Source organism: Tupaia chinensis, unplaced genomic scaffold (assembly GCF_000334495.1).
Source record: "Tupaia chinensis unplaced genomic scaffold, TupChi_1.0 Scaffold000354_1, whole genome shotgun sequence".
In the NCBI taxonomy this organism is placed as follows: Eukaryota; Metazoa; Chordata; class Mammalia; order Scandentia; family Tupaiidae; genus Tupaia; species Tupaia belangeri.
In genome coordinates, this window is record NW_006159849.1 from 7,184,215 (window position 1) to 7,189,701 (window position 5,487).

The window sequence follows — 5,487 nt, forward strand, 5'->3', positions numbered from 1 at the left end:
GACATTCAGTCTTAACAACCCAAGCCAACAGATGTTTTCTGAGTAAATACTGGAATATTCATGGCCACCACTTAAACAACACTTTGGATGGACTGTGTCCTAAGTGTTTTGCCTATATTTATTAAATTAATCTTCATTCAGCTTTACCAGGTAGAGGCTATTATTCTCCTCGGTTTACAGATGAGGAGACCCAAGCTCTGGAGTGGTTACATGACCTGCCCATCACACAGCTGATTAAATGTGAAGCTAGGAATCAAACTCAGGAAGACTGACTCTAGAATATAGGGTCTTTTTTTTTTTTCTTTTTTTTGGGGAGAGGTTTTTGCTATAGGGGGCGTGTGCTCACCAGAGACAGAGACAGAGAGATAGTAAGCGAGAAATCATCCCCCAGAGGGGATGGCCACGCCACAATCCCTTCTCCTCAATTCTCCTCTCGGGATCTTGGGCACACACGCACATGAGCCCGGCGTGACCTTTAAGCCACCGGGTCCGGGACTCGAACCGCAGTTGACTACATGGAAGTCTAGCAACATAGCCATTATGCTAACTGCTGGTCTCTAGAATATAGGGTCTTTTTTTAATACCAATGGTTTTATTTAAAAATATCTTTTTTGAATTGTCATTTTTGTTGTTATTGTTGATTGGCAAGTTCATTCTAATCAAAATGCTGAGTAAAGAATACACACTGCACACTCTAGGCCTCTACGGAGCATCAAAGCACCCCTTGCATACTGCAACAGTTCTGATGCAACACATCACACCCAGAGAAAGACACGGTGTATTTCCTACTCACTGAGTCCAGAGACTGAAACTTGTTTCCTAACATTAACTTTGAGTTCTAGGTTTAGTTGGGCACCAGTTTCCTTCAGTGTCATCAATCCTGTCTGAAAGTAATTCCTTCCTATCACTGACCAAGAGGAAAAAAAAAACAAAACACCAAATTCACATATTTTATGTTAAAAAAAAAAAAAAAGACCAGAAGGTTAGAAGAGGAAACAGATGATCTAGTCATTGAATAGAAAGATACCTGGACTAGACAAGAGCATATAACTGGATCTAGGGTGATGGGGAAGAAGACATCTCATGGGGTGGCTTCTCCTCAGGAGAAATGGAATCTCAGCTAGTTTAGAACAGTTTCCTTCAGTGTCATCAATACTGTCTGAAAGTATTTCCTTCCTATCACTGACCAAGAGGAAAAAAAAAACAAAACACCAAATTCACATATTTTATGTTAAAAAAAAAAAAAAAGACCAGAAGGTTAGAAGAGGAAACAGATGATCTAGTCATTGAATAGAAAGATACCTGGACTAGACAAGAGCATATAACTGGATCTAGGGTGATGGGGAAGAAGACATCTCATGGGGTGGCTTCTCCTCAGGAGAAATGGAATCTCAGCTAGTTTAGAAAAAATGGTTTGGGAGGTTCTCTCTTTAGTTCAGAGACTGTAAACTAAACCTCTTTTAAGCATGTGTGTGTGTGTGTGTGTGTGTGTGTGTGTGTAAAGAAACACGAGCAAAAAAGGATGACTGGAGGAGGAACCATGTCTTCCAGTTTCGAACTGCTCCCTACTGCAATCAGTAAGGCCACACCATGGAGTCTGATGTTAATGGCAGTGCTCTGTGATGTTCACAACTACTGCCTTCTTCCAGCTGAAGAGGAAGTATCCCGTACCGGCCCTGGCTGCGACGGTAATGCAGAGGTACCCATTGTAGGTCATGAAGATGAGCATGAGGAAGTAGCAGTAGCTGATGACACCTGGATGATACACAGCACTGTTTGCAGGAGCTGTGGGAAGCTCAGCATCTGCTGCCCAACATTTTTATGTGTCTCCATGAGGAAGGTTCCATTTGGTCCTGGGACAGGTCCTGGGAATTGTAGCGAATGCTGACTTGTGACTTATGCAGCAGGCTTTCGCGGGCTATCTTGAGTCCCTCATAGAACATTGCTAGTAAAAACACTGCCACAAAAGTTCCAGCCATTTCTCCAGCTGTATTAATCACTAAACTGGAAAACAATAGTTCCACATTCTTAAAGCCGAAGTAGAAGGTCATAGGCATCATCATCATCATGTCTCCTCCCCCATGGGAGTGTGACATTATTGCGGGTGATGGTGAGAAGGTTGCGTGATAGTGTCGTTGGCCATAGAGCCCTTCTCGGTATGCCTGGAGTGATCCGTTTTCCCAGGAAAAGTTGACAGTCATCAGAAGAGTCTTCCCAGGTCGAGTTCTGGCACCGACACCTCCCTTCCACAGCCTTAACTCCACAGCCCCTCGTGAGTCCTCAGAAGCCCCCTCCACTTCGAATATAGGGTCTTAACCATTACACCCTGCCGCATCCTAATTAAAAAGTAAACTTTAGCATTATTGGGCATCTATCATATGCTAGTTCCTGACCAAGAAGAGATGTTAGATGCAGGGACTCATAAAACATCTTATCTACTTTGGAGACCATTCCAAAATGTTTAGGGAGACAGATCTATTAAAAAACAAAAAAAAACAAAAAACAACAAAAAAACCCCAACTTTTTATTTTTCTTCTTTTGGGCTAGCTGAGGGTGTGGTGGCTGGAGCAGATGGATTCTACATGGCGGACTGCATGGTTTGAGTCTCACACATGTGGCTTAAAAAACATTCTGTGTGTATGTGTGTGTATGTGCCCAAAATCCCAAGAGGAGAATGGAGGAGAAGGGTCTGTGGCACAGCCATTCTCCATAGGCAATACTTTCTCACTTTCTCTCTCTTGGTCTGTCTTGTCTGTGGCAAGCACATACACCCTATTTATTTATTTATTTATTTTAAAGAATTATTTTTAATTTTATTTATTCATTTATTAATTTTTTTTTTAAATTTTGACTAGACACAGAGAGAGAGAGAGAAAGAGAGAGAAAGTGAGAAAGCAAGCCACCAGGTCCGGGACTCGAACCATGGTTGGCCATGTGGGATTGTCCAGCTCCTTAACCACCATACAACCTACTGGTTCCCCTATTTTTAAAAACTTGCCAGAGGGCACGTGTGCTGTGCGCTCGTGTGTGCACATTTAAGAGAGATTGGAAAAAAGAGAGAGAGAGACAAGGGTTGGGGGGAAGCAGCCCCCAACAGGGCATGGTCATGCTCAAATGCTCTCTCTTCCATTTCTCTACTCTGTTAGGATTTAGGGCACACAAACACACATGCCTGGTGTGTTTTTCAAGCTACCAGGGGTGGGATTCAAACTACATGCTTGGCCATGTGAGCTCCAGCTGCCTTAACCAAGCCACAGAGCTGGCCCATACAATCACTTCTGATGTCAGTTAAAATTTACTGAGCTCAGGGACCGGTAGCTGGTATGGCGATAAGGCACTGGACCTCCACATGGCTGACTGCAGTTTGAGTCCTGGACCTGGTGGCTTGCTTTCTCACTTGCTCTCATTCTCTTGTAAAATTAAAAACTAATCAAAATAAATAAAATTGAACAAATAATTCTTTAAAAATGTTTATTGATCTTAAGAAAGTTTGCCTTTCCCTTGTAACTGTGGTACACAGAACCATTGCCACAGGGAAATGTTTTGCTATTTCAAATGTGTTGGCTGAACTACTTAATCAAAAAATAAGCTTCTTAGGGAATCAGGGACCAATTCATCAAATTAAAATGTATACACTATTTATTTTTAGTAGTCTGTATAATGAGGAAAGCTTAAATCATGATAACAAGTGTTCTAAGATTATAATACTGTCAAAATCCAATGTGAAAGAGTAGAGACCTATTATGTAAAAAAGAATTATGGTAAATGAAAAACAAACACAGATCATTTGAAAATATTTTATGAGAAAATTTGAAGCAAAATGACTTGGGGCCAGTAGATGGCATAGAGGATAAGGCCCTGGATCCCACGTAACCGACTGCACAGTTCAAGTCCTAGACCTGGTGCTTGAAAACCATGCCAGGCTCTGTGTGTGTGACCCCAAAATCCTGAGTGGAGACTGGAGGAGAAGGGATTGTGGCATGGCCCCAATCACACCCCCTTGTGGGGGATGATTCCTCACTTTCTCTCTCTCTCCAGTGAGTGCACATGCCCTATAGTAAAAAACTACCAACCCCCCCCCCCCATGGAAGAGGAAATCTGGACACAGGTACATGAAGAGGGAAGGCCACGTGAAGACACAGGGAGAAGGCAGCCTCAGATCCTTTCCTCATGGCCTGCAGAAGGAACCTTCCCTGCTGACACCTTGGTCTTGGACTTGTGGGAATGATGACCGATTTCTGTGGTTTAAGTCACCTAGTGTGTGGTTCTTTGTGACAGCTGTAGCAAAGTGACACAGGCAGAATAAGAGATCAGAAGAACTGCTAGTACTGTAGGTATGTCAGCTCCCCCCGCCCAATCTCCCGTCTTTAGGCTTTTTTTTTTTTTTAATAAGAGGTTTTTGCTTTAGGGCACATGTGCTCACTGATGAGAGAGAGAGAGAGAGAGAGAGAGACAGAGACAGATAGAGAGAGGAAAAGTGAAAAATCACTCCCCAGGGGAGATGGCCACGCTGTTATCCCTTTTCCTCCATTCTCCCTGCCAGGATCTTGGGCATGCACACACATGCGCCTGGCATGTGTTTTCAAGCCACCGGGTTTGGGATCTGAACCACTGTTGGCTCTGTGGGAGTCTGACGATGTAACTACTATGCCATCTGCTGGCCCTTGTCAGGCTTTTTTACCTACAGTGTCCCTGGCTTCACCGAGTACACCTCCATGGCAGGATGAAGTTCCTCCCTGTGGCCCTGCATGGGCACAGTGCCCCGTGTGGACAGCACTATGGTCACTGAGCAGAGTTCTGCCTGGGACGGATCTGTACCTGCGACCAGGCTGACCACTGCTGAGAAGGTGGGACAGGCTGGCCACGTGGAATGCACACGTCCTTGACACTGCTCTGGGGCACTGTCTTCCATGGCTCCAGAGAACTTAGCCTCTGTGCTTGCTTAGACAGACGATTTTAATTACTCATGGGTCTAGTTTTGATAAAGGAAACAGAACAGAACCTAACCCCATCTGGATGTTAAACAAAAGAGAGCTCTCTAGAATAAGTGAAGTCACACACAGTTGGCAAAGAACAGAAAATAACACACACTCGCGTGACCCGTATTCTGTGCTGAATACCACATGGACCAAGTGCTTTATGTGCAGTAACTTACTCAGTTTTTAAAACATCTCAGTGAGGCAGGTGCTTTTATTTGCCTCATTTGCAGATGAAGAGACTGAGGCAAAGAGACATTAAGTGCCTCATCCAAAGTCACACAGCCAGTTAGTGGTGCAGCTGGGTTGCCATTTGGGACAGGGAGTGGGCAGCGTGACAGCAGGTGCACCCAGGGGGGTTATGTGCATGCTCCCCAGCCACTGGCCGCAGCCCACTCTTATCTCAGCATGTGACACGGGTCTAGTATCCGACATGTTCCCAGTTCTAATGTGAGAGAAGGTAACCCTTTCTTTTTTAACAAACTATTTATTAACTTAGTTTCATTCAGTG

General features: G+C 44.1%; 1 pseudogene; it reads right to left on the reverse strand.

Annotated features, from left to right (window-relative positions):
• Positions 1-1,478: 1,478 nt before the first annotated feature.
• Positions 1,479-2,304, reverse strand: LOC102490626 (high affinity copper uptake protein 1 pseudogene; annotated as a pseudogene).
• Positions 2,305-5,487: the final 3,183 nt, after the last annotated feature.